We start from the raw sequence: 12,657 nt of genomic DNA on the forward strand, positions 1-12,657 counted from the left end.
CAAATGGAGACACACGGTGGTGCACCCTACCAGCATTTCTTCCCAATTGCCTTCTTTGGTATTGGAAACTCTGGGTTTGGTAGAACAACATTAGTCATTGATTTTCAGAGAATTCATGTATCCATGGTCATGTTTTCACATACCTGAAACAACAGCTCTGGGAGGTATGGACTGTCTGGGAACTGATGTGACACCTTGCATCAGGTGATTAAAAACAAAAATCAATTTTGTTAGCTGTCAGTTTTTTCACAGCATGGGTTTGTCGTGCTTGGTGGAGAGTAACCCATGACAAGGGTCTCAGAGCAGAGATTTGTGTCGTGCCCTCAGTATCTGAGTGCCAGTTCTGAAATGGAAGGTCAAGGCAGGATGCAGACAGAAGGCTTAATAACTCTGGCTGACTTCATTGAGGTAATCCATTTGCCATTGCCATCCAAACATAAAAGCAGAAACAGTTTAAGCGGATCACACTGAGTCTCCAAGCAATACGAAATCTTATCCCCGAGATGTACGAAAGACCCCTTCCCATTCAATTGGCTGCTAACCCTGGAAGCTGAACAGTGGCAATTCAGGGTCCTTTTGAGTGCACAGAAATCTAGATTCAGCTCAAGGCTTCTGTACCTAGGCAGTCTATTAAATGATCGTGGTCTCTGGTTTTAGTTCCACTGTAAAATTAATGTAAAGCCCTAGGGTTAAATGATACACACTGTCAGCATGATGACTGCATTAGCTGTAGCTGTTCCAAAAATAAAATTTATTTGATAGTAACTGAATTTCTACATAGTCCAACAGATGAGTCATCAGATAATGTCCACAGAGATCAATTTTATTTATACTTTCAGAAGATTAATATTCACTGTTTTCTAAATCTAAGGGTATGCATAACACCAGAATGAATTAAATCTAAGAAATGTAAATGGATAATCAGAATGTCTTTTGGGGCTTCCTGGTGATTCAATATTTGATATTGTGATCATAGCCACAGTGTACTACGTTCTCTTTTATCCTGTCATATGGCTGGTAAATACCATTACAAATACAAAATTAACAGACTCAATCCCATACAAGTATAATCTGATACAAGTCATAGAATAATGTTTGCAGACTCCTCAAGAAGGCTTTGTACCCCATCTATCCCTGCATGCAGTCCTTCAAATATTTGACAAGTCACTGCTGTCAGAGTACAAAGCAGGAAAAAACCCACATGCAGTATTAGAAAATCGAGGTTAAAAAGCACAAAGAAATCCGATTTAGATCATCAGCTTTAACTGAAGAAAGGGCAATATTCCTACCTATATCCTCATTGTTTTGAAGGGTGGGAATCAAACATTACCTGTCATCATGGAAATCATGAAAAAGGCTCTTTTCTCCATTTCCCTGACATTATAAGCAGTACAGTGTCGTAGTAGTTTCACTGCCTGAGGTATTATCTGGAATATCTATTTTGCATTCAAATTAGTGCCATATTTAGAAGCTATTTTTATTCTGCCTAAAGTAAACAGTACACTAGACCTTAATGTACCCTCTAACTCCAGACATGGGCACAGAAGATGTAGGCTAAAAATAGTTATTACTCTAGAAGCAGTAATTTGTTTGAAAGCCGTCACCTGAATTCCCAAGCAGTAGTGAATGATTAGGACTCGCTTGTCTTCTCTGCTGGAGAGAAACCTCCTCAGCAGATCCTCTTTTGCAGTCGGCAAATTTAAAATTTGTACAAAAATAGTAGTAGAGAAATTTATAAGAATTTCAGCATGCCATTAACTCCTGCAGGAGGACAAAGTAATCTTTGTGAATTCCTCCCAGCAATAGTCGCTTATCAATGCTTTATATTCTCCATCAGGAATAAGGTAATTATCAGTAGGAGTAGGAGTGAGGAAGAAAAATAAAATTGTTTATTATTGGACCAATTGGGCCCAGAGAAATGAAGGCCAAATTGTTTTTTGCTTGTCTGAGTTTGATTTTTAGTCAGTCTGGATGTGTTTTTTGTTTAGCAGAGAACTTCAGTGAAGAGTATGTTGTTTTAAGACTGAGGCCAATAGAAAGTCATTGGCATAATAAAACTGCAGATTTTACAATTTCAACGCAGCTGCTCTGTGACTTTTAAGCAACTGTGAAATCACATTGTTTAAACTGTGTAGGGACTGGTGCCTGGATCCATCTTTTTTCCTCCTTTTTTTCTGGAGAAGTCAACAGAATCAACAACTGGTGTTGCAGTCTAACCATTTTAGTGAGTGTTCACAAACCTCCATTCAGAAACAACCACCTGGTCACTCCATGTATGAAAACGAGCCTGATGTTACCAGTATCATCAATTAATACGCTAATACTATTTCACTGGCGAAAATATATTAATTTAATGACAAACACTCTTGTGTGGATTCACATCAATTACGTGCAGACCAGCATTTCAATTTTTTTTACAAGTGTTTTCTGACTTCTTAGGCTGCAGCAGTTGGTAACATTAGGACATACTTTTACACTGCATTGTATCAAGAGTGTATATACCCCATTTATAAGAAGCAATTTTTGCTTCTCACAGGCCAAGTTCTTTGCAGTGAGAGGTGAACTCTGGACTTATGCCTTCTCACCCTGAGCCTGTGATCCCATAAGCATCCACAGATGTGAGTATTTATGCAAGTGGTATCAAAGTGGTTCTGTGTGCTTGCCAGAAGGGTGACAAGGAATAGCTTGTCTACAGTCAGGGTCATCGTGAGTTACAGGGTAGGAGCTAATTATTGTGGTGATTGACCCTTAAGATTGAGGTGGTCAACAGGTCAAGAGTCCTGAAGAAAAAGTGATAATCTAGTTCAGAGATTTCTGTGTGTTTTGTTTGGCTTTTGAGCTTTGCTGAGAGCCTCAAAAAAGGAGTCCAGTAGCTGCTGCCCTGAAAGAAAAATGGGACGTAGAGGAGGCACTGGAGAGACAGGGAAAATGAGACAGAGTATTTGAATTGGACAGGCAGTTTTTGATATATTAGAAAGATATACTGTGATATATTTTACTTCAGAAGAACGCAGTAAAAAAGACCACATATACCTTTACTGGTATTTTCTGGGACAAAAACCTCATAGGAATAACTGTGCATCAAAGGACCAGTAATCCAGATTACACCCACCCTAAAGTTTACACAGGCAGAAGATTACTACACAGCTCATCAGCCTCTTGTGCAGAGCTTGTACCTGGTAGTCTGATTTCTAACCCACAGAAAGGAGGTGTACTCCCAAGGCATTATTCCTTTGCCACACAGGGTGTTCCAGAGTGGGCATGGGGAAATTGATAAAGTAATGCACAGTTTTGGTTTGAGTCTTGTATACACACACATTCCTGTGGATGTAGGATAGCTTTCGGAGCTGTAGAACCATCCTTGGATTTTATTAATAGCACCATCTCTCTCTGGCATTAATATGGTCATCAGTAGTGGGCAGTTATTCCTCTATTTGGATTTGAATGACGACTCCTGCACAGGGAAGAGGGAAGTTGGGGGGTTGGAACTAACAATCAAATTCCCTTTTAACCCAAGTAATTCTCTGATTCCATGAAGTTGTAATCATTTTCCCTGCATACAGTGCTCCTGCATGACTGAAGAGAGACATCATTTACCCTGCAATGCATAAAAGGAGTGGGCTAATGCATGAAATGTACTGGTTAGATAAAACCTTCACTCAAGTCTGGTATCTTTTCTTCATATGCATACAAAAATAACAACTCAGGGATTCAGTTTCTGTATTGTTTATCCTCTGCACAAAGAAAACAAAAGTACATCTGTTTCTTGTCTTTCTCACTCATTTCTTTGCCATCTTGATCAAATTGAGATGAATGGGTTACGCTTGTCCCTTGAAGAATAACTCTGCTCAGATACATAAACTAGGATCTCCTTCTGACAAGTTTTAATTATGGGATGAGTCAAGCTGACATTTACCTAGAGAGCTCACACATACAAAGACTCTAGTGTCAGACTCTGTCTATGCTGCTTTCTAAAACCAGTAAGCTGAATTTCACAGATGTACTGAAGAAAAGGTGTGGCATTTGCTGTGAGCCTGGAAATTCAAGCACCATAAAAACTTCCCAGCAAGGCATGTAACAAGAGCTTATCAGGTTCCCTCGAAAGGAAGGGAAGAGAAGGCTTCATCCAACTGGCATGTCAGGAGAGATCCCTTGGGTTCGTGCATAACAGTTAGAGAGGAGAGAGGAGGTGGATGGGAATGAAGAACACAGTAAATTCACAGACTGGAAGGAGAAGAGGGGCCTGCTGCTTCCCAAAAAGAGAGTCTGATTGAAGCGGGTGTTTCCCCAGAGATTTCAGCAGAATTCAGGTACCAAGTTATGAGTATGGTTCTAAAACCAGGATGACGGCTAAGGTTTAGCACGTTTTATTATGTGGGTGTTCATTCTTTTATAGCCATAGGATGAATGAAGGAGTGAATGAATGAATGTGGTATTGAATGTCTACTCCTGAGAGCAGAATTCATCTCTGTTTGTTATTGGAAGCTTTCGCATGCTACAAAAATAGGAAAATACAATTATTCATAAAGTCCTGCATGTCCATTTGTGTTTTTTGAGGCTGACAACATAGACATTAAACAGCAAAACCTGTGGGCAGCCCCAGAGCTGGGGCCAAGATAAACCTACAGAAGGGGATGCCTATAGTACACCTGAAACTTGAAGAGGAGACAGAGTAACATGTTGGCTTTGTGGTCTTGATGAAAAGAACCATATCTCTGACTTTGCAGCCTCAAACGTCTTACCTCCACAATGAGGTGTTTGATCTATAAATTATTTGTAAGCCTAAAATTTTTGGTGTAGTGGCATAAATAACTATTGGCAGAGAGAATTCCTCCACTGTAGAATTCACCCACTTACTGCTGATCTAGGGCACAAGCAATTGAGTTTATACCTTTTGCTCACATCTAACCTACTGGCTGCAAATGTGCCCCAAATTAACCACGTTTAAATTGTACTGGGTTCTTGCAAAGGCAACAAGATTTATTCTGGGCTTGACTTGACGGCAGGAAATACAATAGATTTTTGCAGTGCCTTGGTATTATGTAACTGACACACAGTAAAGCACACGCAAGAAAGCAAATATCAAGCTCGTGGTGCTCTACAATATGATGTTCAAGACACCCAGCGAGACATCAGCATGGTGTGTTAGGATGGGGCTGCAGAACAGGAATTACTCCTGAGTGGGTAAGAAGCACCTTTAAAACTGCTCACTGAAACAAGAATGGATTTATATTTTTTTTCTCTTGTTCAGCAGAAACAGAAAGAAATCAGTAAGTAAGAAGTACTGAGACTTCAAGGTTATAAAAAAGGAAGACCCTCAACTTTCCAGTAGGAGTGAGGATCTGGTAGCATTTATATACTTTGAGTTTGCAGAACATGGCATGATACATGTGTTGCTTACCTCAAAACAGAGAAGGTTGTGCTTTATTATTGGGAATTGGGCTGCTTTTGTTTCCTCCTGCCTTCTCCATTTGCTTTATTCTTTTTTCAGAAACTTGGTGCAAGAATTTGGAGATCAGGACAACAGCGCTGATGTAATCATAAAATATGCATTTCAGAAAACAATAAAAGAAAATATATTTTAAAAATCAGGGGAATACTTGATAGCCTACATATTTATAATTGAAAGCTGTTCAGGAATAAATTACATTTTGTTCACTCAAAATTGGTCTAATCCAAAGACAAAAATCTTCCTGGATTTCAGGAACTAATAAATCCATCAATCAGAAACCAAGGGATAAAAACACCTGGGACCGCCAATAGGATATAAAAGATAATAACAAGAAACCTCTGCTGAAAATAAATGTTTATCAAATGGAGAAAGTTAAAACTGGTATTGCAGTCCAAAATCTCTGGGTTTTTTTGTTTGTTTCTTATTTTTAACTAAAACCTCTTTAAGAGGCCCAGTGGCCTCTTTAACCATGGATTTCTGAGCTTTAATTGTTTTGCGTAATGTCTTAACAATCCTTTAATGAAATTTTGATGGATCCATCTAAAAAAAAAATATCCCCACAGTTTGGCTGAACTTTAATCCATGAACTAAAACCAATGTGATTTTGCAGCAGGAGTATCTGAAAGTGGATACAGCACAGTTCTTTCATTGACATCACATTTGCTGCTGGAGCTACTCCAGACTCACTGGAGGTTTACATGCAAACCTGACTCACTGTGGGTCTCCCATTCACATCTGATCTGCTTCCAGATCTGATGTCAATGGAAGCACTGTATACTCTATGCTGATGCTATTCAGCTTGGCCTCCCTCCAGAAACTTAATGTCTTTCTTCAGTTACATCAGTGCCTCTGAGCAAAAAGAGAATGACATCCGTATGTTTTAAGATTAAAGCCGAGTCAACATTTCCAGGGAAAAAAATGTAGGCGCTTGTAGACCTACAGTTATACAGCGAAGGGGTAAATTTCTTGAAATAAGTTTCATTCTCAAAGCTGCTGAGGCCATTGTGTGTGTTTTCTTGAAAGAGATCAGCAGAAAGATACATGAAGATTGACATGGGGTTTTTTTGGCAGCTAAATTTTGAACCATATAATTTACTGTATATTTTTAAATCAAAGAAGATGATTTGGCAACAAATATGCCGATAAATTCTCATTTAAAGAAAGTGAAAGAGGAGCTAACTCAGAAAGCTGAGGAAGAGAACTCATAGCCTATTCCTGCACTCTAGCAGGGCTCAAAGACGCTTTCTGAGGAGAAATTTGTACAATTGCATTGCATTATGTGAGAATGCAAACAGATCCCGAACAATTTGAGTCACTTGCATGCACAGTGAGACCAGCCTGGCATTTCAAAGTAATTTATTGAAGGATTCTTCAAACTAGCATTATTCTTCCAAAAGCATAATGTCCTCCAAATACATTTTGTAATATGTCATGAAGGAGATGAAAGGCTAAAAAGGACTCAGTAGAGTCCCTCCAAGGATGGTTTGTTTTTTTTTTAAATTTAGTATTTTTTAAGTAACAGTGAGCTAGGAAATAATTGGTCCTGGTCAGACACCTTTATTTGTTGAAAAGCAATTTCTGAATCTGTTTTCACTGTATTGGCATGTAAAGGGAGCTAAATTCTTAGATCTCTATGAGGTTGACACCAGCTCTTGTTTGTGATGGAAACTCAACAGGCAGGTCTAAGCACCACCAAGTTAGATAAGCACGACCCTGACTTTAGCTCATCCATGGCTTCTGACCAAAAACCTGATCACAGTTCTTTGAACTGCTTATTAGTTTCCCTGAGTCTTTATTCACAAAACCACCACCAAACACCATATTCAGGGCACTTGTAATATACCAAACTGCTCTGGAATGCATAAAATGGAGCAAAATGTGCAGCATTCTGTGAGGGTGATCACTTTAGACATAGCTGGAACAATTTAGGGTAGGTGCCCATATGTTTCTTCACCTCAGTTCCTGGTGAAAAATGGGGTTGAAGGACCGAAGGAAATGTACAGTGTGCTGGCATTTTCCTCTTTTTCTTCATGAAGGACAGGGGAAAAGCCATGGTGTGCTGAGCTGGGAAAACAGCAATGCCACGATGTGCCCCTGCCTTCTGGTCTGTCTGCAGGCATGTTCAAGAGCACTTAGCAGATACTCTTCATAGCTTTCTAAAGCATTTTCTTTCACTGCTGTGCAGAAAAGCCACACATGAGAGATCTTTTTTTATTAAATCTAAACATAAAAAGAAAATTTCACAAATCTGTTGGTCTGGCTGTTTCCCAGTCATGTGTCATCTGAATTACATTACCACAATATTCCAGACGTTAAATTAAAGACAGTAGGAACAAGTATAGTTGACATCTGTACAAAATTTAAAACTAAGGAACTTCCAGTGGTTTCTTTAATCCCAGCCAAATTATGGCTTTTACCACACTCTTCCCTCTATAATGCCAATTTTTTTTCTTCTCTCTCTCTCAAATAGGCTCACAAGATCACAGCCATGCAGCTGCAAGGCATCCTATGCTGTTTCTGTGTGGGCTGGCCTTGCCAGCAGTCGCACCAGGGAGAGGATGCTGGCTCATCCCTCAGGGGTTGCTATCCCTGGCTTCCTTGCTTTTTGGTACCACCAGGAATGTGCAGTGCCTGGAAGAACTAATCTCTGCTGTGCCAGGAATAGCTTTCATACCTTGTTTTGCCTAATATAGGAAAGAAATTAGTAAGAGTTAAATTTCCTTTCTGGGAGGAGTGTCTAGCACTGGAGCATGGCATCCAGGGGGACTGTGAAGTCCTTGGGGATTTTCAAGTCTTGCCTTGGCACAGGTGTGGCTGACCTGAGCTAGTGCCACAGGGGCTTAAGGTCACAGGTCACAGGTCACCTTCAAGATTCCCCTCCAGTGAATGTTTTTAATAATCACTGCTCCATCCCTAGGGAAATGGGCAAAGACCACTGATAGCAACACAGAACTGATTGCTTAATTGTAGCTATGACTTTTGATAAACCCTTCACAGTGAGGTGAAGGGGGGTTGTGTTTCCTTCTTTTCTTAGGCTCGAGGGTGGTAATGGCTTATAGTAAACATGCCTCAGAGCAGTCAAAGATATGGTTAAAGTGAAAGAGCACTTCAGGTGAACGAGTTCAGGGAAACTAAACTCCCCGATGAGTGGTGGTAGCGGAGAAAGCCACAACTCAAGGCACAGCCTGCTGTGGTCAGATCAGCTAGAAGCTAAATCACATGCACCAACATGGGGGAGAGAGAGAGACAGAGAAAAGACAACAGGTTTTTTTTTGTCTGAGACTGGCAACTCCTGCCCTAAATCAGTGGTGCAGGCAGAGGCTGCCTGCTCTAGTGCTGCAGGTTCCCCTCTACTCCTGCCCTTCAGTGCCACCACTGTCCCTGGGGCTCGTCTCTGCAATGTGTCCATGACACAGGCTGGCACATGTGGGAGCCAACCAGGATGTCTGGCTATTCCCTGCATCCCCTTGTTTTCCTCCGTGTTTGTTCAGCTGTGAGTATATTTGGAAACTCATTGGTGGTGAATGGGCTGCTTTGACTTCGCAGAAGGAAGAGTGTGGTGAAGACACTGTGTTTTCCACATTATCTGATTGATACCAGTCTTCTTTCCTCTTAATTGAAACAATCCACTATGGCTTTGAGATTGCCCTAACCACACAGGCCAGGAAAAAAAAAGAATAATTTTCCATTTTGGCTTTGTATGTCTAAACATGAACAATATTTTCTATGGAGCTGATCGGAAAAAAGTAAATAAATGTTGTATGTTACCTCAGAAGAAGCAATTCCTCTACCTTTGATATTTCCATCAAGAATTGTTTTTGGTGTGGAAAAGCTGTAATTTTTCATGGTCTTTTCCCAAGAGGGAGAGGAATAAAATAACTCGAGCAAACATTGATGTTTTCTACCACAACGAAATTAATACTTTGCATAGAAATACAGGATCTTCTCATGCTTCTGGGGAGTTCTGTTTCCATTGCATTTGTTATCCCTCAGAGGTGAAAATTGGAATTGGAACTCTGCTTCTCAGGTTGCAAGGTAGGGTGGTTGGATATGGTTCCTGGGCAGGGAGGGGACAGTCAGCCATGGAGACCAAGCATGCCACGAGGAGGACACTGGCACACGGCTGAAGTGCCAGCCTTGACTCTTCCCCACCTTCCCAGCCCACACAATTGTAAGTGAAACTGGGATGAAATACTGGTGCTCTGGCAACTATTGCATGTGTGTTGCACCTTGTTTGTCAGGCAGAATGTGCCCACTGATCTTGCTCTTAGCTTGGGAAGGAAGCCATGAGAGCTCCCTTCTCCTGGACTGCCAGCAAAAGGTGGAAATTAAAGATAAAATAAAGGCTCCACCATGTCTATTATTTGCTTGTTAGGTGCTGGCAATCTGCCCTTGGGGCCACAAGGCAGAAATGTGAATTATGACCATCCCCTGCAACATCTTCATGTTGTGATTCAAACCTTGATTTGTGTATCCACACAGGCCAAGTGAGTTTAACAGTGTGTGGGAAATGTCCTGTGAGTAAATCCGTGCATATAGTTCTGTCCAAGGGAATAGAGAGGATGGAATTATATATGATGGTTTATTTCTATTTCCTTGTTCTTTTTCATTAACTTGCTATTCAGTTATGATTTTTAAACAGCTACAAGAAATGAGATTCAAATAAATAGTCCAACTGTTTTTTAACATCAACCAGATATCTGATATCTTCTTGGCAATCTGGTATCCAGAAATCAATGAATAAATTGCCGTCATCCCGCGACTAAAATAGTCATCTGAATAAGTACGGCACAGATGTGCCCTTTCACTTCAGTAACATGTACTGTAGGCAGAATACCTTAAACATGATGCAATTTTTACATTTCAAAATACATGCTTTTTTGTGAAACAACATGTGTTTCCAGTTGTGATTGTTTGAAGGTACTGCTATAAATGATGGCTATTATTGCATCTGTTGATGCTGGCTAGTCATCCTAGAAACCTTTTTTCTCCCTGCTAGTAGAAGAGATCACTTTAACACAGATTAGCTCAATAAAAATATTTATTAAAACAACAGTCAACAATCTGCTCCTCCTAGCATGCATCCTGTACGGTATTAGAGTGAAAGCACATATTATCATGTTGCTAAAAAGAAAACTACTGAAATAAAAAGATTTATAAAAGAATAACAGTAAACAATCTGCTCAATCAGGCAGCCTAACCACTTAGGTGTGTAATTATAGAAATGACACAATGTTTATGCAAGTGTCTTCAGAATAACAATAAAGTGCAATGTGTTTTCTACCAAGGAAGGTTTACTTGAATAAATATGTGATTAGCCCGGCAGGGCTACTCACATGACAACAGAAGGGTAAACAGGGAGAGGCATTCCCTCATGCACAGTCAAAAGGGCATAAAGGCAAGGCTCTGGAATATGAAGTTTTATCCATGTCTGAAAGGTTAGGGCTCAGTCTCATTAGTCTTTAGCTGTGTTCCAGGCGTTTGTGCAAAAGGGGTGGGTAGCGTAAACAGAGCTTAAAGCTGTGACACTCAAGGCTCTCCACTGTGTCAGATGAATGAGAAGTTGAAAAGGTGGAAGGATGCCTGTTTGCATTTAGTGATTGTGTGTGTCTTGCTTTGTCACTGTCTCTGTTTCACTTTTTATATCTCTTTTGCTCCTGGTCCAAGAAAGAAACCTAACCTCTATGTCTTACTTCTGGATATCCATCTTAATCACTCAACTTACAGAGCAAACTCATCCTCTTTGCATCGAATTCTTACTCTTTACAGCCCTCTTTCATCTCTAATCTTCCCACTGTGACAGGAAAATGTGCCCTACAGCAGTGCCTTATGATGACAGAATGAGAGGCTTCTGGCTGGATGAACAAGAGTATTTAAAAGGAAATTTTAAATGTACAACTTCTGACCACATAGTCATCATTGACCTCAAAAATGAAGGGAAGGCCTCACTGTAGCTTGACCTGCAGTTTGCCTTCTGCAGTCTCTAAAATACTACAGAGTAGAAAATACTGTTGACTTGAGGGGCAGCCACCTGCATCCCTTCTGTGCAAGGGTTTGTTGTGGCAGGGTGTCAGTCCCTGGAGGGTTGGGTCCTCACTGTTTGAGACCAGTCTGTTTTCGAAGCTGGCAAACTGCTTTAATCTGATAGTCAGAATAGCTTGTCATGGTATTTGGGTCACACTAGTAGCTGGATCTCAGTCCAGTTATTTCCCTACAGTGCTATGGCCATGACTACTCACTGGTAGACATTACCTCACCCCCTTATCAAAGGGTGGCCCAAGGTGCTGGCACTGCTGGTAAAAATGAATCGGGTCACCTCAAGGACACTAAAAGATACTGGCCACTTTTCCCACAGGTGGAACTGGAGGATGGGATCCAGTGTCAGCAATCTGGGGCCAAGTCTCTGAAGACTTGGCTTCAATGTTTCTTCTGTAATGTCATGGTAAGACAAAAAAGCAGCAACAACTGCTGCTGTGGGGAAGTGTTTCTCTTCGTATGTGGCCTGTGAGACCCTTCCAGGTACTTTTCAGGCCTGACCCACACTGTTCTACACATTGCAACTCTTTAGAGGTTTTCCAGACAGGATTTTGGTTTTCCTTTTTCAATACATTATTTGTATTATGTTATGGTAGCAGATATGTGGGAAAACTTGTAGCTCTGGCTTAAAGAATTTCCTGGCTGCGGTAGAGACTCTAACTCTTAAGTAGCCTGGAAAGGCACTGCTTTAAAGGAAAACTATGGGAAGCCTAGTGGTGTTATAACATTGATTTTCAAAAATTATGGTTATCATCATTTTTACCTAGGATAGTCACCCTAAAATTTTTGCCTTTTCTCCTTAAATAAGCCTGAATTACTCCCACTTTTTGCAACATTCCTTGTGTTTCCTTAGACTTGCCAAAAGGGATCCTGGAAACATCAGCACTGTATTTGCTTTAAGCTATGCAAGGATTTTAACACACTTACAAGTAATTCGGACTTGAATACAGATACCAAGAACGACTAGAAATATTTTGGAAATCCATGTGGATTTGGGTCACTAGGGCCCTTGGTGTGAACAGCCAAATGCTCTGTGCCCTCTGCTCACTAATCTCAGGAGCGAAAGCCAACCAGAAACAGCAACAGACCAAAGAAGACCTAAATTGCAACACCTGTAAGAGCAAATCCATGTTCTGAAGGACACCCTCAGAGCTAAGGCTGAGCACTGT

This window comes from Aphelocoma coerulescens, chromosome 4, assembly GCF_041296385.1.
Source record: "Aphelocoma coerulescens isolate FSJ_1873_10779 chromosome 4, UR_Acoe_1.0, whole genome shotgun sequence".
Lineage (NCBI taxonomy): Eukaryota > Metazoa > Chordata > Aves > Passeriformes > Corvidae > Aphelocoma > Aphelocoma coerulescens.